This window comes from Agelaius phoeniceus, chromosome 3 (genome assembly GCF_051311805.1).
Source record: "Agelaius phoeniceus isolate bAgePho1 chromosome 3, bAgePho1.hap1, whole genome shotgun sequence".
Classification (NCBI taxonomy): Eukaryota; Metazoa; Chordata; class Aves; order Passeriformes; family Icteridae; genus Agelaius; species Agelaius phoeniceus.
The window spans coordinates 4,137,240-4,162,895 of NC_135267.1; positions in this window are offsets into that span (position 1 = coordinate 4,137,240).

Consider the following 25,656-nt stretch of genomic DNA (forward strand, 5'->3'; position numbering starts at 1 on the left):
GACAGGTGCAGAAAGAGGAGGAAGCTCCTTCCCTCAGTGGAAAGGTGTGTGGGATGTGGGGGATTAACCCCTGTGCTTTTGGAAAACCCCTCCTGCTGCTCCTCAGGTTGGAATCAAGTTCCCAACTGTTTGTCAGGAGCTCTGCATTCCTGCAGGGAAGAGAAGTGGAGCCCAGGGAGGTGAAGAGAGGAGAGCATCTGGGTTATCCAGAGGGAAATCCAGGGGCTGGGATCCCCACCTTGCAGCCCCCTCCCCACACTCTGTGTTTCAGCCAGGCCTGGTGGCTTTCCTGCCCTGCTGCAGGCAGGTTGTGTCTATTTTAGGGAACATCAGCTGACATTTGCCCTTCTCCTGGAGCCTCAGGCCAGACAGATGCTCTCCAGGCTATTTCTGGCTTCATACCATAACTGTATGTGATCCTAAATTCCCCGTGGGACTGAGTGCCTGTGGCATGCTGGGGCTGAGGGGCAGGGAGGGGGCAGCTCCTGGAACAAACCCAGGAAATTCAGGATGACTGGGATGACACAGAGCAGCTCAGAGCTGGCACACAGAGTTGTGGAGATGCAATTCAAAAGACATTCATGCCTCAGCAGCACCATTATGGAAGCTAAATCTCAACTAGGCATTGCTCAACCAGGAAAGAAAGTTGTCTCCTGCCCTTGTTTCTGCAACTGTGAGTAGTTCAGGAGGTTTTCCTGCCCCTAAAGTCCTTGTGCAGCCTCCTGGAGCTCCTGAGAAGGTACAGCACACAGGTTAATGTTCACTTTTGAGAGGATTTAAACTTTTTAACCAAAAATATAGACAGTCTTCTGCCCTCTCCCCCCATTTCATATGGACTCCCAGAGTAGAAAAGACCTAGGGTACAGGATAATACTTCTTTTGACCTCAAGCAGAGCTTTGATATCCCAGTTTGGAAAAGGGAAGGATCCAGAGAGAACTGAGAGCACCTTCCTGTGCCTAAAGGGACTCCAGGAGAGCTGGGGAGGGACTTGGGACAAGGGATGGAGAGAAAGCACAAGGGGGAATGGCTTCCCACTACCAGAAGGCAGGGATGGATGAGATATTGGGAAGGAATTCTCAGCTGTGAGAGTGGTGAGACCCTGGCCAGGTGCCCAGAGAAGCTGTGGCTGCCCCTGGATCCCTGGAAGTGTCCAAGGCCAGGTTGGACGGGGCTTGGAGCAACTTTGGATAGTGGAAGCTGTCCCTGCCCATGGCAGGGCGTGGAACTGAATCATCTCAAATTTCCTTTCAACACCAACCATTCCATGATTCCACAATTCTGTGAACCCTTCCACAGGTGAATGTGAAGCTGAATGGAAAACTGGGTTGGGAATGCATCCTCAGGAACTTCTCTGATGAGCTTTGGACCAATCCTAAAATAGAGGAGGTTCTTGGCAGGGCACAGCCGGCTCCAAGGACACCGATGGATTTTTGACACGGCAGGAGCGTTGCTGCCAGGGTGATGTCACCTCACCTGTGTGATGCAACAGATCACACACCTCTCCAGCCTTTCCACTATTCCAGGTTAAAGATCTGTCACCAGCAGAGCTGTTGCAAAAAGGATGAGTCAGAGGAGAGAAAGTAAAGTCCAGAGTTCATCCCCTTTGACCCAACGTGGCCCAAAAGTGCCCAGATTTGGGGCATTTTTAAAGTTCTTCTTCCTGGACCCTTGTAATGCTGAGAGGCTCCTAGGAGGTTTAGGAAAAATCTTTACCTTTCTAGTTCTTGTAATTTTAAGGAAAAAATTATCTTCTAGAAATTAATATGAACCATGTGAACTCCAAAATTTGTAATTAATTTTTAAGACAGTTGAGTTTTAATATTTTATCACTATTTTATTTATAAAAATTACTTATCTTATTATCATGCTTACTTTAGTGGGATCAGCTTTTCACTATATCCACAGCAATATTCCTTTGATAAATACAGGAATTTACATCATAATTGCTCAGATACAGCTTGGCAACATGTCCTAAATTGATAAAATGACATGTGATAAACTGCTAAAATGACATTTTTTGGTAGGATGTCTTGTAGGGAACTCATCACAGAGTGTCTGAGTGTGTTTGGCTGCACACAAACACCACCCCAAGGATGCTGTTTCATGGGATAAGTGGTTTACTGAGCTCCAGCTCTAGGGAAATTGATTTGGTGTGGATTCATGATTGGTGTGGGTGTCTAATATTGAAATAAAATATGTTCCTTTTGCCTGAGTCCAGCCCCCTCCTGGAGGCCACACATGTGCTTCCACACTTTTCCCAGCTGCACTTGCCTTTGGGGAAGGTAAAAGGAGGAAAGGTCCATAAATTGCCCATTTATTTTTTCATGTGTTTTTCCATGGTTAGATGTGGTTTAAGCAGGTCTGAAGTTGAGGCAGGGATGAAGAGATGTCACACTTGGCCTTGTTGGAGGGAAATATACATTGGAAACCAGGGATAACCCCAATTCCTCCTGCAATCTTTCCCCCACCTCAAGGTAGTGTGGAAGCTGACAGATAAAACAAACAAAAGTAATTCCAAGTTGGGTCAGAGCTGAATTTGCCAGAACAGAGAGTGGCAGGAGGAGGAGGAGGAGGAGGAGGGGTCAGTGAGGTGCAGATCCTGCTCATCCAAGCCCACGTTTGATCACAGAAACAGGGAATGGAATGTCAGCATTAAGGTGGGAACAAACCTCTCAGATCATCCAGTCCAGCCTTTGACTGGATCCCATAATTCCCACTAAATCACATTGTGAAGAACCTTCTGGTTCCCCCCACCACCTCTGCTCTCACTTCTCCATGAATTTTGCCACCTCCATGGAAAGCAGAGGCCTTGCAAAGCCCCAACTGGCACAGGGCCCACCTGGAAGTTTGTTGAGCTGTTTTTAATATGCTGTCTGGCTGAGGAGATGCCAAGAAAACAGCAACACCTCCATCCATCCATCCATCCATCCATCCATCCATCCATCCATCCATCCATCCATCCACCCATCCATCCATCCATCCACATCCATCCATCCATCATCCATCCATCCATTCATATCATCCATTCATATCCATCCATCCATCTATCCATCCATCCATCCATCATCCATCCATCCATCCATCCATTCATATCATCCATTCATATCCATCCATCCATCCACATCCATCCATCCATCCATCCATCCATCCATCCATCCATCCATTCATATCATCCATTCATATCCATCCATCCATCCACATCCATCCTTCCATCCATCCATCCATCCATCCATCCATCCTTCCATCCATCCATCCACCCACATCCATCCATCCATCCATCCATCCATCCATCCATCCATCCATCCATTCATATCATCCATTCATATCCATCCATCCATCCATCCATCCTTCCATCCATCATCCATCCATCCATCCATCCATCCATCCATCCATCCATCCATCCATCCTTCCAATCATCATCCATCCATCCATCCATCCATCCATCCATCCTTCCCTCCATCATCCATCCATCATCCATCCATCCATCCATCCATCCATCCATCCATCCATCCATCCTTCCATCCATCATCCATCCATCCATCCATCCATCCATCCATCCATCCATCATCCATCCATCCATCCATCCATCCATCCATCCATCCTTCCCTCCATCATCCATCCATCCATCCATCCATCCATCCATCCATCCATCCATCCTTCCATCCATCATCCATCCATCCATCCATCCATCCATCCATCCATCCATCCATCCTTCCATCCATCATCCATCCATCCATCCATCCATCCATCCATCCATCCATCCATCCTTCCCTCCATCATCCATCCATCCATCCATCCATCCATCCATCCATCCATCCATCCATCCATCATCCATCCATCATCCATCCATCCATCCATCCATCCATCCATCCATCCATCCATCCATCCACATCCATCCATCCATCCCTCAGCCCTCCTGGCTGGAAGAGCTGCTCCGTCCCTTGACCAGAACCAGCAAGGTCCCTCTGGGCACCCGTGGGTGACAGAGCAGACGTTTGGGTGCTGATGATCACAGGGCTGTTTGCTCTGTTGGCAGCATGTCCCAGGATCAGTGCCAGGAGCAGATTTCCCACCTCCAGCCTTCCTGCCTGGCAACAGCAGCCAAGCCCATTGGCCTGAGATAATCCTGAGCCTCTGGGGGACATTTCCCACCCATGCCTGGGCACATGGACCTGGCATTGTCCCCAGGGCCTCAGCTGGCAGGAGACTGAGGCCATCAGGGTCAGCATTCCATGGGAATGGTGGCACCTCAGTCCCTGGGGATACCCCACAGCCCTCTCAGGACAATGTCTCTGTGCAAGGGCCTGGGGAGCTTCGGGGAGGTTTTGTTTTTCCAGAGGTGACAGCCATGGTGTAAAGGGAGTTGTGATGGAGGAGGGCTGTGCACAGGAGGAAGAAGGCATTGCTAGGCTGGGATCCATGGAGGAACTGCAGTCCACAGCCCCCAAGCTGTTGGATGGAGGCAAATAAAATAAATTGTAATTTAATTATTTAAAAAACCCACATTAAAATAGTAGAACCATAGAATGGTTTATGTTGGAAGAGATCTTGAAGACCATCTCGTTCCACCCCCTGCCATGGCCAGGGACAATTCCCACTATCCCAGGATGCTCCAAGCCCCAATGTTCAGCTTGGCCTTGGACACTTCCAGGGATCCAGGGGCAGCCACAGCTTCTCTGGGCACCCTGTGCCAGGGCCTCACCACCCTCACAGCCAAGAATTCCTTCCCAATATCCCATCTATCCCTGCCCTCTGTCAGTTTGAAAGGCCTTATTTCAGTTTTCAGCCCTGATTCAGACTCTGAATGCAGTGATGATGATGATGATGATGATGATGATGCAGTGACAACAGAGCCGCTCACACTGAGCTCAAAGCCTGGATGCTCTTCCAACACTGTTCCATTACTGCCAAGAAGATTCCACTCACGGCTCCGGCTGATGCTTTTTAGTGATGGCTTTTTTTCCATGGCTGAGGATCAGATATTTGCTGGGCTGGAGGCTTGTGCCTCTCTCCTGCCAGTTCCCAAATCCCTCCCCATGGCAGCCACCTGCCACTCCACCAGAAGCTGCCTCTCCATCTCTTCCAAGACACTTGGAGCCAGACACAGCTTTACTTGTCTGGCCAGGGCAGGGGTCTCCATCCTGCTGAGGTGCCTGTTGAAGTGGAAAGTTTAATTTGAGGCTTAACTTGTCCTCTCCCCAGAAGCCATTAAATAACTGGAGCTGGTTTGGCTGGGAGGCTGGAGGGGAGGTGGTGGAGGTTGCTGTGCTGTGGGGCATTGAAGATGCAGCAGCTGCAGAAATTTGGGGTGTGCCTGGGGCAAGCAGCACTGCTGGGGCAGGAGAAGTCTTTGGAAAGAAGATGTTCCAAGGGCTGGAGCCCCTCTGCTCTGGAGAAAGTCTGGAAGAGCTGGGGTTGTTCACCTGGAGAAGGATCCAGGGAGAGCTCAGAGCCTCTTTCAGTGCCTAAAGAGGCTCCATGAGAGCTTGAGAGGGACTTGGGACAAGGTATGGAGGGACAGAACACACAAAATGGCTTTAAGTTGAAAGAGGACAAAGCTAGATGGGATATTGGGAAGGAATTCTTGGCTGTGAGGGTGGGGAGGCCCTGGCACAGGGTGCCCAGAGAAGCTGTGGCTGCCCCTGGATCCCTGGAAGTGTCCAAGGCCAGGCTGGATGGGGCTTGGAGCAGCCTGGGATAGTGGGAGGTGTCCCTGCCCATGGTAAGGGGTGGAACTGGGTCGTTTTTTAAGTTCTCTTCCAACCCAACCTGTTCTGGGATTCTATGAAAAGTTTTTTCCATGTCCAAGCTTGGTGTCAGAGAAACATCTGACCCAGGATTCTTCTTCAAACTTAAAGAAACTGCTCAAAGAATGATTTTGAAGAAGGGAGAAGGTGGAGGATTCTCCATCCTCACTCATTGAGCCCAGGCCAAAAATCTGCTTTGCTTTATCACATCCTCTCTCCCTTGCACCCTGGATTTTGAGGACCTTGTACATGACAACATCAGCAGGCAAGGTTTTGAATCATCAAAACTCTCCCGGTACAGGATTTTGTTTGGATATTTGATTGTTTAATATTTTCAAAAGAAAATGGTAGTTATGTACAATTGGGATACACTCATTTATGTGAAAGCAGCTCTCCCCTCCTCAAATGTGTTGTTATTTTAATGGAATCACAGAATCATGGAATCATAGAATAAACAGGAGGAATGGGAGACAGGAAAAGAGAGAGAGAGGAAAGAGTTTCTTGACATAAATCTCAATTAATTCCCAATAATGGGAATGGGAAGTGGTGGGATGGGAACCAAATCTCTCCCAAGAAGGTCAAATTCAGGCAGGGACCATAGCCAGGTGTTCTGCTGGGACAGGATCCATGGGACCAGCATTGCTTTTTAATTTTTTTTTCCTAAAGGTCTTGAAACCTGGCCATTCCCCTTTTTTCTCTCCCAACCTCCCATGCTACAAATATTTTCCAGCCTTCTTCCCATGGAAATGAAGCATTACACACCTGGGTGTTATTCCATTTGCCCACCAGCCCTTCCCTAGCAATGTTTGCACCCCAGGATTTACCTCACTGAGAGGTAGAGAAACAAAAAAATGCCAAATATATGGAAAATTTGAGGCAGTAGCAGCTGGAGGGAGTGAGAGAGATGCCCTGGGGTGAGCTGAACCCCATATGAGACACAAGAGGAGCCCCACTCTGGCACCAGTGGCTCCCACATTTCTCTCCCACTCGTGGTTACTTTAATCCCAAAATGTGGGCTCGTCTTGCCATCTGCTGGTGCAATCCTGAGCCTGTCAGAGGAGCAGGGCATGGGCACAGAGGACATCCAGGACAGGGACAAGGGCAGGACTGAGCTCTGGATTGTTGTTGTCACCCCCAGAGGGGACAAGCCTGGTCACGAAGAGACCAAACACTGCCTTGCAAGGTAATTTTTTGTTTTCCAGAGGATTTCCTTGCTCCTGGAGCCACTAATTCCTCTTTAAATGTATTTATCCCCATGATGCATGTCCCCCCTCCTAAATATCCTTCAGGATCCCTTTCCTGCACCCCAGGCTTGGCTCTGGGATGTTCCCTCCTCTGCCTCATTGCTGCTGCTGCTGCTGCTCTCCTGGTTCCACCTTCCCAAGGATGATCTGGAGGTGGCCTGGCACGGATTTTGTTGGAATTAGGAGGGCACGGAAGCCATCCCAGGATATGGGATGGACACCAGGGCTTGGAGAAGCAAAAAGGATCTGTCCCACATTAAAGCACAGGTACACTGGGAGGAGATGGACATGGGAGGCTCTCACTGTAGGTCTGGGGGATTTGTCCCAAAAATGCAAGGCTTGGCAAGGTGCTGGTGGTATTTTGATGTGGTCCAACAGGTTTAACAGGGTTTTTTGGAGGAGCTTTGGAAGCACATTGCACCCTGTTATTCCTTCAGAAACTTCAGTGGGTGAACCATCTCCACAACTGGATTTTGGGGACAGCTGAGCCACTCGGAGGTTTTGTTTGTGCCCCTGGCCTGGATCTGATGGGTGAAAAGCAATTCCAGTGCCTCCCCCACCAGCTTTTAGAGGATGGCTGGACCGGTAAAAGGAGTCAGGAGAGGGAGCCAGAGCCTCAGCTGAGAGCTGGGAGAGCTGCAGGGAACAGACCTCACTCCTGCAGGGACCCCCCAAATTACACAGCTACCCCTTTGGAGCTGGTCCCAGACACACTTGAGGATGTTCAGAGCATGTCAGGGCCCTAATTTTTGGAGACTGTCCTTGTTTCATAGAATCACAGCTTGGAAAAGCTCTAAGATCCTTGGTTCCAGCTGTTTTGGCTGGGATAGAGTTAATTTTCCTTCTAGCAGCTGGCAGAGTGGCTAAATCAGGATGGAGACACATCCCAGGGTGGTCAGGACAATAATTCTGAGCCCTGTGTGAGTTTTTCCTGGAGTTTTAACTGCATGGAGTGCTCTGTGCTGTGGCTGGGGTGTCCCCTTGTCCCTTCCCCTGTGGCATGAGGAACCCACATCCCATTTTTACCTGCCTCAACAAATGCAGTCCCTCTGTTTTGCTGAGTCCACACAGAAGCTCAGCCGATGGGAAATGCATCCAAGGATGGGTCGAACTCACAATTTAGCAAAATACACCCCATGTGATGTTTTAACTTCAGCTTCAGGCTTCTTCCTTCCAGTTTTCCTTCCTCTTGAATTTAAGGGATGCTCAGGAAGATGTGGCAGCCCCAGCCCAGTGTCTCAAGGATGGGAAGAGAGAAACATTTCTGGCCATATGGATACTCCAACCCCAACTCATGGATAAAACCCCGTTCTAACAAATTCAAAATCTCACCCAGGGCAGAGAGAAGTGCAGGGCTGAGTGTGGGAAGAGGTGGTGAATGGGACTTGTATCTTTTTTTGGGAGGAAACCTGGAGTTTGGTGGCTTGAAAACCAGAGAAAGGCAGGATCCTGCCAGCTTCACTTGCCAGTGAAGCAGGAGGAGGAATGGGGAGCCTGAATTTGGTGTCTGGCCCTGGAAATGCAGAGGTGGCAGAGCTGCATCCCACTAATTCCCAGTGATTTGGCCACCCTGACCCTGGGTGCTTCAGGCACTGAATGGGCCCTGTCCTGCCACTCCTCTCCAGCTCCATTTCAGCTCCCTGAATTATTGATGGCTCTGATGCAGGAGTTTATAATTAGCTCTCCAGACCTTCTCCCTGTGGGCTGGAGCTGGGAACACGCTTTCCTTTTCAGTGGTTTTGCTCAGAGTTGAGCAGATTGAGGAGGGAGGAGGGGAGTAAGGGGTGGATGGGGACCTTGGGGGACACTGAGGATGACTTTGAGTGCATGGGGTGGTGATTTAAGAGTGGCCACCTTCAGGGAAAGGGCTCTAGGGAGAGCCTGGGCTGTCTGAGGGGTCTTAAACCCAACTTGATCAGTGTGGAAGCTGTGCCAGGAGCTGGGAGAAGGCAAAGGGTCTTTGTGTCACCTTGAGGGAGCTCCTCAGCTACAGTGCTCATGGATTTACAGGTCACAGGGAGAAAAGCACTGAGCCCCAGCTGCTCAGGCAAAGCCAGGCTTCATCTGGAGGGGACAAAGAGCTGTGTTTGTGTGTGTCTGGATATAGAAAATGATGGGTTAGAAGCACAGCTGGGCAGAAAAGGGGCAGTTCAGTATCTCAAAGCTCTTCTTTAAGAGCCATTCATAGCCTAAAAATGGCTCCAGCGATTTCTATGAGGTCTGGGTGCAGCAGCACTCATTTCTTCAAACCCCAATCCCAATCAAAAAAGGAGCACAAATTCCCTGGCATTCTGAGGTCAGAGGCACCAGCCCTCAAATTTTAGTCTATGAATGGCTTTGTGAAAACCAAGCAGTTTGAGCTGAGTTTAACCCAGACTGAGCTGCAGCAGAGAGTGGCACCTGCAGAGTGCCTTGGCTCCCAGAACTCTAATTCTGAATTAGTTGTGCTGGGGATATTTTGTTTATACATTTATAAGACTTCCCTGGAAGTGTCCAAGGCCAGCTTGGAGCAACCTGGGATGGTGGAAGGTGTCCCTGCCCATGACAGGGGGTGGCACTGGATGATCTTTGAAGTCCCCTCCAACCCAAACCATTCCATGAGAGGCCTGGCCAAGGACTGCTGGAGACCAAAGGCCCTCTCCAGCCTGAGGTCTCCCTTTTTTTGCTGGTGGAAATCGCACTGCACAGTGCCAGTGGGAAAAACTGGCAGGTACAGGAGGGCAGGATGTTTTTGGTAGCCAGATGAACTGTGAGGTTGAGTCTGAGGACAATCCTCTCCCCCTGACCTCAGCTGAGCACAGAGCAGAGAGGAGAGCCAGGGCCAGCAGCAGGAAGGGCTCACAGTGAGATTTGTGCTGCCAATGCTCTTGTGGGTCTGGGGGTGATCAAAGCCCTGCCAGGAGAGCTCCCATTCCCAAATCCTTGTGTGGTTGTTTTCTGGGGTCCCCGTGGCAGGAAGGAAATGATGAATCCGACTCCATGTTCTTAGAAGGCTAATTTGTTACAATCTTGTGTTATATTGTGCTATATTGTGTTATGTATATTATATTATATTATATTATATTATATTATATTATATTATATTATATTATATTATATTATATTATATTATATTATATTATATTATATTATATTATATTATATTATATTATATTTATTACATTATATTACATTATGCTATACTAAACTGTACTAAAGAATAGAGAAAGGATACATACAGAAGGCTTAACAAGATACTAATTAAAAACTTGTGACTCTCCAGAGCTCTGACACAGCTGGATGGTGATTGGTCATTAAGTCAAAACAATTCACAGCAGACACCAATGAAACAATCATCTGTTGGATAAATAATGTCCAAAACACGTTACAAAGCAGAAAAACACACAAGAAGCAAATGAGATAATTATTGTTTTCCTTTTTCTCTGAGGTTTCTCTGCTTCCCAGGAGAAGAGTCCTGGGCAAGGGGATTTTTCAGAAAATATGATGGTGACATCCTTGCTCCAAGGTGGAATCACAGAATCACAGAACATTTTGGATTGTAGGAGACCATTAAAAACCACCTCATTCCAACCACTTGCCATGGGCAGGGGCACCTTCCACTACCCCAGGCTGCTCAAAGCCAACTAAACCTGGCAAGTAATTCTCTGGGCTACTTTAAAAAATGGATGGAGATTAAGGAATTCCCTTTCTTGGATAAGACAGGCACTTGACCTTTCATCAGGACTCTTCTTCCAGGGAGATGCAGCAAGTTAAAGGGAATAAAGACAGGGAATTATCACATCTCAGCAAGAAGGAGATGAGTTGTCTTCAATCCCAGAAAGACTTGGATTCCCCAGCACCATGGCAGGGGCTCTGCCTTGGGGAACAGCTGGTGCTGGGGTCACCTGGGCAGCACTGAGGGCCACTCTTGCCTGTTCCAGGTCACCCTCCACTTTCCTTGGGGACTCCAGCATCAAGATCTGGCTTGAAACAGCAGCAACCAGGCTCTAGCAGGAAACTGCATCTATTTATAGGGTATCTGCATAGTTTAGGGCAGAGCTGACCCGTGGCTGACCCTTGTGTCCCATTCACAGGACAGACGGAGCAGGGGACAAGTCACTTTCCCCCAGCACCACCAAAAGCCCATCCTGCTCCAATCCCAACCCCTTGGACAACCCTCATTCTGCTCTCAGATGTCTCACTATCCCCTGCTTGCTTCAAGGTGTTCATTAAATATATATATATTTAAGCACATTCCCTAGAAATTGTCCCTTTTTTGAGAAACCTGGCATAATTAAAGAGTTGATTTAATTTCAGGCTCAGGGCTGTGCTCCTGCTCTGTACCTGCTCACCCCAAGCTTTGGGCAGAGCTTTGGCCAGGATGAATCCCACTGACCCAAACACTCCCTGTACCTGTGCACAAGGGGGTGGTGGACTGAAAATAATGGGCTTTTTGGGGGGAAAAGGAGGATTTTCCTGATGCCACCTGCAGGGTTTGGGTGGAGAATTCTGATAAAGCCTGTGGCTACCCCATCCCTGGAGGTGTCCAAGGCCAGGTTGGATGGGCTTGGAGCAACCTGGATAGAGGAAGGTGTCCCTGTCCATGGCAGGGGGTGGAATCGGATGACCTTTAAGGTCCCTTCCAATCCAAACCATTCTGTGATCCTCGCTCCACAGCACAAGCATCATCCTGGGGTGGAAGGACAGAGATAAGGATGTGCAGCCATGGAACCAAGCAGGGATAAAAGGATTCTTCAGCCTGTGGCACAGGAACCCCAGGGCGGCTGGGGCAGAAGGTGATGGACACGATAGGGGTGTGGAACTTGAGACCCTCACGTGGATGCTGCCAGCTTGGATTTATGTGTAATTTCTGCTCCCTCAGGGCAGCGAAATAATTGGAAAAACCTCTCAAGGCACTTTGCAGATCTCCTTATCTGCATTTCTGAAGGGCCTGCCAACCCACAGCCTTCCACCCAGCCAGGAAAAACCCAGAGATGAGTGGATAAGGGAGCAGAGGGGGAGAAGTTCAGGGCACAGGTCATGGGAGCCCATAATAAATAAACAAGGCTTGTTTAGGAGATGATTTATGCTGCACTAACGTTGTCCCCAGTCTCCCACTCATCACTGAGAGCTAATTACCCTTCCTGGAGCCATCAGACTTCCCTTTGCATTTCCACACACTGGACATGACCTGGCAGCTGGAGGCTGGGGCTGACCTTTCTCTTTCGGTTCCTTTCAGCTTTTCTGCTGTAATTGGTCCTGCAATTCCACGCTAATGAACTGTGTCCTGCCCTCTGAGGAGCTCTGGGTCCTTGCCACGCTTCCTTCAGGGAATGTGGGGTTGATGGGAGGTGAAGTCCCATATAAATCTTATATAAAGCTCTGTGCAAATGGAGTGGGGGTCATTACTGTGTTTGTGTCAGCAGAGAGGGCTTCTGAAGGCTGGGAGATGGATGTGGCAGACCATGGACATCTCCAGCTGCGTTGTTTTCACTGTCACGTTTTCTGAAATATCTCTTTTCCCAGGATTTCTTCTCCTGGGAAGCTGGGAAGCCTCAGAAAAAAATGAAAACAGGAATGATCTGATTTGCTTCTCCTGTGTTTTTCTGCTTTGGAATGTGTTTGGACTTTGTTTGCCAACAGGTGACTGTTTCATTGGTGTCTGCCGTGAATTGTTTTGACTTAATGGCCAATCATGGCCAAGCTGTGTCTAGGCTCTGGAAAGAGTCACGAGTTTTTCATTATTATCTTTCTAGATTTCTGTCTGTATCCTTTCTCTATTCTTTAGTATAGTTTAGTGAAGTATTCTTTTATATAATATAGTATCTTAAAATAATAAATTAGCCTTCTAAGAACATGGAGTCAGATTCATTGTTTCCTTCCTTCATCTGGGAGCCTTAATCATTTTCCTTCCCACATCTGGGAACAAATACAACAGGTTGTGACACTTCCTCACATGGTTTTGATCCCACTGCACGCAAAACAAAGGGGTTTTGCCTCAAGTCTTGAAGGGAAGGATGGTAGGGAGTCTGGGAACCAGGACTGCTTCCCCATGGCTGGTCTGTGTGGGCTCTCAGATGTGGAGCTCCCTTGGCCAAGCCAGGCTCTCACAGAGCCCCAGCATGGCTTGGGTTGGAAGGGACCTTTAAAGGTCATTTACTCCAACCCCCTGCCATGAGCAGGGTCAGCCTCAATGAGATCAGGACCTGCCTGAGGACACATTTCATGGTGGAGAGCAGCAATCCCTCCTCTCTTTGCCCTTTAACTTGGTGGAAGGCCAAGGCTCCTCGGGCCACCTTTGCCGTGTGGTGTTGGTGGGGAAGGTGGGTCCCTGAGCAGGGAAGGGTTTGCTTCATGCCAGACTTACATCAGATGGGATCAGTGGGCCAAATTCCCTCCCAAAATCCATCCCATTGGAAAAGGTCCCCTTTTCTGACCTTAACAACACCCCATAGCTCCTAAAAGCTTAATTTCCACCAACCCACCGTGCTCCCAGGGCCAAAGACTCCTGAAAGTTTGCGGGAAAGACAAAATCCAAGGATTTCTTGTGTGTCTGCATCTGAAAGGGGTTGATTTGAGGTTTTAGAGGCTGAGGGGCAGCCCTGACCCACCTCACTGGTGTGGGTGCAGGGTCTGACTGGTGGAGAGGAGCCTGCACCAACCTGGAGAACATCCTTGCTAACCCCAGGGATTTATTTAGCCATCAGTGGAGGACATTTGGGAATTGCAAATGTAATCCCAACCTTGTTTTAGCTCCAGTGCAAAGAGCTACTTGGGCAGATGGAAATCAGGTGCATGGGAACAGGGATGGGACTGGTTTCCTCTGTGGTGGGAAACCAGGAGGAGGCACAGGAATCTCTGGAGCTGCATGAACTGATCTCACCACTCTCAGGAGCCAAGCACAGCTGAGAACATTCAGATGTCTCATTTGGGAGACATTATCCCTATAAAGACAAACCACAAAGCCTTGTTAATAGGAACAGACCAGGCAAGGCATACAGAGCTGGAGAATGGATTGCAGAGAATTGTGGAATCATGGAATAGTTTGGATTTGAAGGGATGACTCTTTTAAAGGTGATCCAGCCCAAAAACCCTGCCAGGGGCAGGGACATCTTCCACGTTGTTCTGTGCCCTGTCCAACCTGGCCTTGGACACTTCCAGGGATGGGGCAGCCACAGCTTCTCACCTTTGCCAGTGTTTTACAACCCTCATTGTAAAAAAATACCTAATCTAATCTAATTTAAATCAACCTTTTTCAGTTTAAACCCATCCCCCCTTGTTCTGTTACAACAGGAGGAGGCAAAGTTAAAATATTCTTCACCAGGAAGGATTTGGCTGTGCCTCAAAATATTCCTGAATTTATCTGTTGTTTCCTTCTGCTCATTCGCCAACACTGAATTTCACTGCCACAAAATAATCCAGCATCCCAACAATTTCATATCAGCCTTTAGCAGGAGCAGCACCTTGCAGCAGGGAGTTGCCCCGTTTCTGGGAAGTGAGTCCATTTTTAAGCACTTTCCCAGCTGAGTTGAGCCTGGGTGGAAAACAGGGTTCCAGTCAGTCTCTGGGAAATACCAACACCTCCTCCAGCTCCTGGACACAGCGTTGGCTCCTGTCCCTCCAAAATGCTGCCGCCTCTGAAGCAAGGATGGGGACACTGCCTCCTTTCATACTGCACAGGAGAAGGAAGGAGGGCCACAATGCAGAACACCCGGATTTTCCACTTTTCTGGGCCAGACAGGTGGAAAACAGGACTTCCTGCAAAGCAAGGAGGGAAACCCAAACACCTTGGGTGCAGCGTTTCATGGTGCTCCAGCCAAATTTGAAATTCTTGCCCCTGATGGTTTAAAATTGCTCTTCCTGAGGCAGGAGATTGATGGGTTCATTCTTTCCCTTGCCAAGTGTAATTTTTCTTATTCTGACCGTATTGTAGCAGCTCCAAGTGTTTAATGTCTGGGATATTTTCCAGGTAGTTTAAACATCAACTTCAGGGACTGACTTGAAGCTTCAGTTCATGCTGCAGTGGGATACAGGAATGGGTGCAGGTGATTTCTGTCTGGCTTTCTCCATAGACTAAGAGGTTTCCATGGAAAAATGTGAATTTGCCCCTCCTCAGAATTCACTTTACCCTTTCCACCTGTAACACCTGCTTTGCTTTTGCAAAATTGCTCAAATATGAAAATTGCTGAATCTGAGCAGCTCCCAAGAGATCCCATTCCCACCTTTGAAGAGCCTCCTGCAAGGCTTTGCCAGGACCTTTCTGTGTGAGTGGTTCCCATTTATTCCAGGTTTTGGTGTCACTGAGGCTCAAAAATGATCTGGAAAAGTTTATCTTAAAAAGAAACCAACCACCAGATGCAGCCCCCAGGGTGAGAGTTTGTTCCTGGCCTGGTGGCTGGTAGTAGTTATTTTATTAATACAAACCACAGCAGCAATTTAAACTTGTGGAATAATTCAGGTTGGAAGGAATTAACGGAGCTCATCTCATCCCATGCCTTGATCAGGGCAGGTCTAATTAAATCGGGTGTTCCAGATTGCAATGCAAGATGTATTCTATTGCCATCTGTATGGCAGATTATCTTTTGTCAAGTGGGCAGTTTTCCTTATCTCTCTCTGAGTGATCACAATCACTACTCCCTCAGGAGGGGACATCTGCTGATAACAGGCTATTGAATGTCACTGCATGGCTGATAAGAACTACAGCATCCCATTGGGAGAGGTGAGCCCAGAGGGAGGAGCCAAGCATTCCTACCTGGATATAATCTGGAGATCCTGGAACACCAGCACAGCTTCTCCACTGGATTCCCCAGAGGAACAGCAGCTGCCTCTTTCTTCCAGGGGATCTTCAGAGGAAGCCTACCCCTGTTCTACAGGATCCCTGCTCCAGCAGAACCACACCTGATACTCCAGGAGGGCTGCAGCCACAATTCCAATTGGACTGCTGCCAGCACCCTGACCAACAGGGTGTCAGGTTGTGTTCTGACTCTGTCAGTGTTGTCCTAGTGCACTGCATTGTTTATTTGATCCTTTTATTTTTTTCTTTTCCCTATTAAAGAACAGTTATTCCCTGCTCCCATATTTTTGCCTGAGAGCCCCCTTAATTTAAAATTTATAGCAGTTCAGAAGGGTGGGGAGGGTTTACATTCTCCATTTCAGGGGAGGCTCCTGCCTTCCTTAGCAGACTCCTGTCTTTCCAAACCAAGACATCAGGTCACTGAGGGCCATGTCCAGGTGTGTTTTAAACACCTGCAAGGCCATGAATGAGGATGAAGAAAGGCCTGACCATGTTGTGTGAGGTTTTGGGGAAGGAAGGATGCCTGTTCCCCAGGTCTGGCATAGTCTCCCTGGTCTAACAGAACCAGGCAGGGGCAGTGATGAATACATGCAGCTCTGGTACTCCAGAATTGGGTGGGGAAATGGTAATTTAAATGCTCTTCACAGTCCTGGGCTTTGGAAACTTGTCCTCAGAGAACTGGGGGTGTTCACCAGGAGAGGAGAAGGCTCCAGAGAGACCTCAGAGCTCCTTCCAGTGCTTAAAGGGGCTCCAGAAGAGCTGGAGAGGGACTGGGGACAAAGCATGGAGGGACAGGACACAGGGAATGGCTTCCCACTGCCAGAGGGCAGGAATAGATGGGATATTGGGAAGGAATTGCTGGCTGTGAGGGTGGGGAGGCCCTGGCACAGGGTGCCCAGAGAAGCTGTGGCTGTCCCTGGATCCCTGGCAGTGTCCAAGGCCAGGTTGAACAGGGCTTGGAGCAGCCTGGGATAGTGGAAGGTGTCCCTGCCCATGGCAGGGGTTGGAATGGGATGAGCTTTAAAGTCCTTCCCAACCCCAAACATTCTGGAGTCAGACTGCAAAGGCCTAATATCCCTGACAGGAAATATCCCCTGGGGTTTGTCCATCCAGGCCCCCTGGGGCTGGACAAGCTGTCCCAGAGCTCTCTCCCTGCAGGGTTGGTTTCCAAGGGCTGTGGCAGAGGGAGGGGTGTGAGTGGCATGTGCTGGATGGGAGCCACCAACCTCCAGCCAAGGGACGTGTTCTGCTCCACCAATCTGTTCCCTCTGTTTCCTCATTAATGCTCCTTCCACGCTCAGCAGTTGTGATTTGAATAATTTGGACTGATCGGTGTTTACACAGCAACACTGGGAGGAAATGAAACCACACCAGAGCCAGCAGCCAACTCCAGGCCCTGAGACACCATTTTTGGGGGTATTTTCTAGAGAAAACAGCCCACAAGACCTGAAGACCTTTATCACTTGCTTGCCTGCAGGTTTGGTCACCTGAAATAGGTGAGAAATCACAGCCAGGTCTGATCTGGGGGTGCAGCTCTCAAAGAGAGGCGGTTTTTGAAGGTTTTAAGTAAAACTAATTGCTGGCTGAAGGGCAGGAGATGTTTCAGTGTTGGCACTGAAGGAAGGGCAGGGTTGGCAGTGCCTGAGATGGTTTGTGTTCCTTAAAACACAGATCCAGCAGCCAGGGGGTGCCTCTGCCCACCTGCTCAGCACCTGGAACTTTCCAAATGAGGGCAGGATGGGGGATATTCACAGCCATGGGCAGCAGACAGGGTCAGAGGAGAGAAAGCAGTGAAAAATTGCACCTGGGAGATAAAAGGGACTGAAGCAGAAAAGATAAGGATTGTGTGGAATATCTTGGAGTCTTGTGTGAATGGGTAAAAGCAGCCTTGGAGCTGTGGGACACAAACATGAGCTCTGAAAAAATTCACCCATTTAATGGAGCTTCTTTGCCTTTCTTCCTGATCAGAGGTGATTTTTCAAAGGTTGCTGGGGATGCAGAAACCCTGTCAGTGAATCCTCTGCCTTCCTTCATCTCCGCAGGCAGAGAGGCCTTACAGACCTTTCCCTGGAAATGGATGTCCTGCCCCACCTCCAAAGGTGCTGCTGGAAACTGTGATCCTTGAAAATGTCGTGTGCAAGGCCAGGAAGGTTCCTCCTCCTCGCTCTGCTTTGGGCATTGACCACTTCTGCTTTTTCCTGGTCTTGCACTTTGTTTGAGCTGACTCAGGTGATCTCAGAAATGTCCTTTCAGATCCAAATTGGGGGTGTCCACTTAGAGAAGGCCCCAGAGAGACCTCAGAGCCCCTTCCAGAGCCTAAAGGGGCTCCAGGAGAGCTGGAGAGGGACTGGGGACAAGGGATGGAGGGACAGGACACAGGGAATGGCTTCCCAGTACCATAGGGCAGGGAGAGATGGGATATTGGGAAGGAATTCTTGGCTGTGAGGGTGGTGAGGCCCTGGCACAGGGTGCCCAGAGAAGCTGTGGCTGCCCCTGGATCCCTGGCAGTGCCCAAGGCCAGGCTGGATGGGGCTTGGAGCAGCCTGGGACAGTGGAAGGTGTCCCTGCCCATGGCAGGGGTGGCACTGGAGGAGATTTAAGGTCATTTCCAACCCAAACCATTCCATGGCTCTGTGAAACTCCCTCAAGGAACACTTGCAGGGGAGATATTTCAATTCAGGGGGAGAATCTGAATAACCTCAGTGGAGCTTTGGAGCTCCACCAGTTCACTCAGTTTGAGCTCTGGGTGCAGCAGCACTGGTGAGATTCCCTGCACAGGATTCCCCACCCCAGAGGGATGGGGATGGGGTGAACATGAAGATTTGGGGATCCTTCTGTGCTTTGATTCCTGTTGTATTTTCCCCTCTCCTCCAAATCCACCCTGCAAGCACTGACATTCACCTGATGAGAGCATTTCCAGCCACCCTCCCTCTCCTGTAAGCTCCAAGCAACCATGAAAACAAGGAGAGGATTGAACAGAAACTGAAATAATCAAACCCAAAGTCATACAAAGCTGATATTTCATCTGAGGAAAGGAGCAGCTCCCGAGGCCCCTCAGTGCCTGCTGGGAGTGTGATCCAAGCATTGACATTATCCAGGGGATGCTCTGATCTCTGTCAGTGAGCTGAGGGCAAAACCCTTGGAGAACTAAAGAAACCTCCCTGTATTTGTTTATTTATCTGGCACCGTGTGCGTGGGCAGGTTTGTTTGTGTGTGTAGGGATTTCTGAGGGAACAACAGCCTTGGGTTTCCTTGCTGGCTGGGTTTCTTGTTGATTTTATTTTTTTTTTCTGAAAAGATCAGACTTCAGCCCTCTAATTTAGGAAGATCTGAGTGTTGGCAGTGACCAGACCCCCCCAGCATCCCTGAGGATGGCTGAGCAGCCTCTGGCCATGGCTGCATGTCCAGGTTGTCTTTAAATGAGGGGAGAGCCCACACTCCTGCCTTTTCCTCTCCTGCCAGCACTCCATACTGCCAAGGAAATGCAAAATCATCCCTTGCTGGCTGCAAGGATTAATAACCAGCTCATGGAGACAAACAACACCAGGCTCTGCCTGTTCATGGCTCAGCGAATGCCGTGATGCACACGGAGCTGGAATCTGCTCCCGGGGGAAAATCTGATCCCATGAGCTCTCAGCCCCCTCAGTTTTCCAAGGTCTCTCCCTCCCTGCAGGATTTCTGAGCACTGTGAGACGTCTTTGTCCTCCCCCATCTGCCTCCCTGCTCCCCAAATGAGATGTGGGGTTGATGCTTCAGGTTTTAGCTTTTGTGTTTTTCAGATTCTGAGCTGCTTTAGTGTGAAATTCTGAGCTTCATATTAGGGGATGGTGAGCTCTCTGCACAGAGTAGGGAGAAAAAACAATTCCTTCTCTAGCTGGGGACCAAGGATAAATGATCCAAATTTCAGGCCCCAGAACATAACAACAGTGGAATGAAGAGAAAAAAACAGGAAGGATGGGACTTCATAACATAAAGCTGTAATTGGACAATTAACTCCAATATGCAAATGGACCAGAAATTATAAAAAAATGAGACATCCTGTGACTGGTCATCCGTTTTGTGACCATTTTGGTTCATTTTGGGTGCAGCCCTGTCTGGGCTCTTGTGCTGCCCAAGGTGTATCCATTGAGGCCTTCTAATAAATCCTTGCTTTATTCTTTACCTCCACCTAGTCTCTGTTCTAGCTTGGCCTTCTCAAGGCATCAGGGCCCCTCAGGATGTGATTGCAGACAATTGAGGAGGAAGAGCATCAGCCCCAAGAGGGACTGTGAGGATCAGAGTGCTACAGGCAGGAGTGGATGTAGAAAATCTCTCCAGGGTCACAGCACAGTCCCCCGAGCCCACACTGGCCAAAGAGATGCTTTTTAGGGAGAACTTGTTAATCCATGGGCAGGAGCTCCCCATGGGCCCATCTTTGAGTGCTTCCTTAGCATCCTCATCCCTGGAGAGGATGATTCCAGGAGTTAGGGATGCCAAAGAGGACACCCCAGCCTGGTCTTTAACATACATTTATGGCCTTGCTGTATTTCTCACCCTTTCCCCTGTGGTGATCACACATCCTCTGAACAGAGAGGGACACAGCTCTCTCCCAGGATTTCCTGGGAAGCTGTGAGAAAGCTCAGAAAAAAAGAATGAGAAACAATTCTTATCTCCACTTGCTGCACCTGTTGTTGTGCACATGTAGAATGTGTTGTGGAGGTTTGTTTACCAAAGGGTGATTTCTTAACTGGACACTGGTGGTGGTGTTTAGATTTCAATTGACCAATTGGATCTGTCTGTCTGTATCAGACTCTGAAAGGCCAATGTTCTTTTCTTAATAGTATAGTAAAATAAAGTAAAATAAAATTAATCAGCCTTCTGCAATCATAGAGTCAATGCTCATTATTCCCCATTCAGGGGCCCACTGCTACAATATTCTCCAACATCCTGATATTTTCTGATGCCCACTGTGCCAAGAGCCAATTCATGTTACTTGCCAAGAGCTAATTCATGTCACTTATTAACAGCTAATTCATGGTTTTAAACTGATTCCCTGAGGGTTTCATCCCTTGCTCTGAAGGATTTGGGGGAAGATGGGTCTGTAGTTGTTATACCCAGCTCCTCTGTGGCCACTTGACACATCCAGGGGCGAGGGGACAGGACCAGGCAGTGGTCATTTCACTGGTGTGGATGTAGTCAGTGTCCAGCACGTGTTAGATCCTGGAAATATGGAATATTTTGTGTTGGAAGGGAAAGTAAAGATTATCTTTATATAACCCCCCTGCCATGGGCAGGGGCACCTTCCACTATCCCAGGTTGCTCCAAGCCCTGTCCAACCTGGCCTTGGACACTTCCAGGGATCCAGGAGCAGCCACAGCTTCTCTGGGCACCCTGTGCCAGAGCCTCACCACTCTCACAGGGAACAATTCCTTCCCAATATCCCACCCAAATTTCCCCTTTTCCAGTTTGAACCCATTCCCCCTTGTCCTGTCCCTCCATCCCTTGTTCCAAGTCCCTCTCCAGCTCTCCTGGAGCCTCTTTTGGCTCTGGAAAGGGCTCTGAGATCCCTCTGAAGCCTTCTCCTCCCCAGGCTGGACAGCCCAACCCTCTCAGTCTCCTCTGGAAAACTGCATTGATGGAAAAGCACTTGAGAAACATTTGTGGGAATGTGACAGCTCTGAGCTTCACTGCTCCATCAAGTCTGGCTGGGGTGAGGAGGTTCCAGAGTGGTTCGGGGGGAAGAGGGGGTGGGCGACAGCAGGATACACAATCAGCATCATTCTCAAGTGCTGTAGGAATAAAACAAACACTCCAAAAGCAGCTTGTGCATCAGCAATCCAAACTGACACCAGGAGAAGGGAAACCAGGACGACTGGGAAATTTCTACAAGGCGCAATTAATCAGACCCAAAAAACAAACCACAGCTCTGCCTCTGAGGCAGCAGGAGAAGCAGAGAAGCAGAAAACGAGGCTGAGCCTCTCCCTCTCCCCACACCCAGCATGCAAATCCATCCTGAGCAATTTCTGGAGCAGCAGAAGGTCAGTAATTGATTTGGAGATCCGAATTTCTGACTGCATCACCATGCAGATGTGCTTCCCAGCCTGGCTGGCGGCTGTGCAGCTCCCACTGCAGCAAATGAGCTCAGAATACCAATGGAGAGAGGAAGGAGCACTCTCTTCCCTTGATGGAGGAGCAGTGGGGAGATGCTGGGGAAGGTGAAACAGGAAAGCCTTATAAATATGATTGTCTGGCAAAAGATTTTGAGAATATGGAAACTGTGAGATTGAAATGAAAGCTTTGAGATACCTCAGTTACTGAACAACTGGAAAACAATGGTGTGGCCAGCTGAACGTGATCCCCTTTTGATGAAACAATTCCCTCTGCTTGCAGACAGCTCCAAGGGTCAGAGCAGACCCTACTAGCTTGGCAGAAGGGTCCAAAGAGGAGTTTTTAGGGTTTAAAATGTAACACAGCATGGTAATGCAATGATTCTTATAGGCTGTATGTAAATGCTATAGGATTTGTATCTTGTACTAGATTGGCTAGTGAGAATTAGAATATTCAGCACAGAAGTTGTTTTATGGTATTGTAACGAGAACCTCGCTCTCTTACCTTTTTTACTCCCTTACCCTCTCATCCTCTCTCCCCCTCTCTTCTCTGGGGCCTGCTCTGAGCTGTGGCTGGCAGCTCCCAGCAGGGCCCTGCACCCAAGCCCTTTGCAATAAACCCCAGGATCCACCACCTGGCTGCAGAGATCTCTCCTCTCTCCACCATCCTACCCCCCAACGTTCCTACAGGGAGTCAAAAACCTTTCCATGCTGAATTAACCCAGTTTTGTTTGGGGTTGCAACCCCCCTTCCCTGCCTCCCTTAACTCTTCAGAGCAAAATGCTTGTTCAGGGTTCCCTTGCTGGGTGAAAGGGAACTGGGAATGCTGGAGGAGAAGGGGGAGGAGCAGGGAATTCACCTGGGGTTGTTTTTAACTTGGTTTGGGAGCTGCTGGCCTTGGAAATGATGCTGCTGTTACAAAACCCAGAGTGGCTCTGGTCCTTCCCTCTTCTCAGCCTCACAGCTCAGGCATCCTTTGGGAAGCACTGGGAGCACAGTGGGCCCCATTCCAGGGATGAATCCATGGTGTTGTGGTGGGGAATGGCTGCTCCTGGCTGGGGAGGCTGAGCACTGGCCCAAGGACCTCATCTCCCAGCCTGGATTTGAGCAAAAACCTTAAAAACCTCCTGGCTCCTGGAGTGCCGCATCCTCCCCAGGGGTTGTGGAGATTCAAGGAAGGGGTGAGAGAAATTAATGCAGGCTTGGTCTATCCATAGGAATTGAATGAAATCTCCCTCAGGAAAACCTCACAATGATGTCAGAAGCTTAAAAGTGGGGTCCAGGGTGAAGATGAGATCCTCCAGAAGGAGATCCTGAAGAGGCAGGATGCCTTCAGCCCTTCCCACTGAAATCCTTGGCTGTTGCCTTGATGAGGATTACCCCAGCTGAAGGGCAGCAAAGGCTTTGGGGTGCTGCCACTCATCCTGCAGGAGCTGGAAGGAGAACCATGGGTTTGTGCAGGGTGATCCCAACCTCTGGATTCTGGGCTCTGGCACCTTGAACTCCACAACCTCGAATTCTAAAGCAGCAGCCCATGGAGGTGATGGCATTGGGAGATTTTGCTGTGGTTTAAGAAGTTCAGGGGGCCTCTAAGCCCAGTTTTGTGGGTTTTAAGCCCAGCCTGGCTCCTTAGCAGTCCTGGATTTTGCTGCAGCGGATTTGGAGGAGCATCTCAGAAGCCATTATGGAAAATCCAGGAAGAAAAAGGAATGTGGTGCCCAGAAGAGCTTTGGGCACTGGAGTTTCCAACCCTCATCAGCCTTACAGTGTCAAAATCAGCTCCTGTCCTGCTGCAGGCTTAGAATTTACATGTCTGTGGTGCTCCAAACCCCACAGCAGCCAAGAGGGATTTCCTGGGATACAGCCAGTGCAGGATGAGCATTAAATGAAGCAGAGAAATAACTGGGAACACGACTCAACAGCAGAGTAAGACCAGCACAGTTATTCTTTATTTCTCCTTTAATTATGTCCTTTATTTTGAAGAGATCCACTGTGGACAGATGGGCTGGGTGAGCTGAGACCATTCCCCACTCCCCCTCATCCCTGTCTGTACAAAGAGATGCTGCAGGGAAAAGCAAATATTTGACTGTTTGGGGTGCTGAGGGAAAAGAAACCAGAACGTGAGCCAGCAAGCAGCTCCTTACTCAAGCAGAGCTTTCTGTGGCAGGGATTCAGCCCTCCAGAGGGGCTGGAGCAGGGGGTCCTGGAGGCAGCTGGAAGGCAGCATGGAGGGAGAACATCTGCATCCTTTTCAAGGATGTGCCTTTATCTGAGTCCCACAGCTGAGGGTGTTTCAGAGGAAAAATGGTGTTGGAGGAGAGGGGAGGAAACCTCCCTGGGAGGAAAGAGTGCAAGGAGTAGGCTTGGAATGCTGGTTAAAGGAGGAATTAAAGGAGGAAAAGGGGGTTTGGGAATGAAATATGCCACGAGGATCCATCTTCTGGCAGTTGTTTCAGTTCCAAGGAGATGCCCTTCACCTGCTGTCCCCAAGGACAGCCAGCACAGATCTCCTGCCTGCAGCCTGCCTGTGCTGGCACGGGCTGCCAGGAGCAGCAGGGCTGTCCCCTGGCCCTGGGCATCCCCTGTGGCCACAGAGGCTCCGTGCAGGTGGGGACAAGGTGGCTGAAGGTCACAGACACACGGGACAGCCCCACGGGGAACAGGTGCCCAGGGCTGGTGTGCAGCCCCACCCCAAGGAATGGGCATAAAATCAGAATATTTGGATAATTTAGGGTGGAGAAGAGCTTTGAAATAATGGGGTCCAACAGTTCCACCAGCACTACCAAACCCACCACTAACCCATGTCCCCAAATGTCACATATACAGGGCTTTTGAACACATCCAGGGGTGGTGATTCCACTCTTTCCCTGGCAAGTCTGTTCCAATCCTTCTCACAGAACCTCTGTGCACGTCAACATCTGTCCCAAAAAGTGTTCCAGGGAGAGAGGGAGGGCTACAGGCTACTGAGAATTTAATTTTAAGTATTTTTATATATATATTTATTTATAAAATAAAATATTTATTTATAAAATAAAAATTTTAAGTATTTTATTTTAATTTTATAAAATAAAATGTTTTATAAATATTTTATAAAATAAAATGTTTTATAAATATTTTATAATAATTTTATTTTATAAATATTTTATCATATTTTATATTTTTCAGGCTGCTGAGTAGTTTGTCTATTTGATGTTTTTCATGTTATCTGAATTTTAAGGGTTTGTTTGTTGTTTGTGTTTGGGTTTTTTTTTTTAATATATAAATCTAGGTTTAAGAGACTGCAAATATGAAAAGCCACTCTGAAGTGGAGGAATACTGGAAATAATTTATGTTGAAAAAGTGCTTTAAAATCCTTGAGTCCAACCATTCCTCCAGCACTGCCAAGCCCACCACTGACCCATGTCCCCAAGTGCCACATCCATCTTTTAAGTCCTTCCAGGGCTGGGGACATCAGCATTGCCCTGGGCAGCCTGTTCCAATGTCTGATCCCCATTTCAGTGAAGAAATTATTCCTAATATTCAAGATAAACCTCCCCTGGTTCATGTTCAGCTCCAGAGCCTGGCTCTGCCCCTCTGGTCTGCTCAAGGGAACGTCCTGAAAACAGCAATAAAATGTTGGGGGAGCCCCAGGCTCAGTGCCAGCCCCCACACAGGGGCACAGTGAGACACACGCAGGTTTCCATGTGTGCACCCTTACAGGAGAGCTTTGGAGGCTTTTCTGGGCTCTGCAGATGTCCCACAGCTCACACAGACACCCCAAAATCCCCAAATTTCCCCTTTCCAACACCCACACCCCAAACGTGGC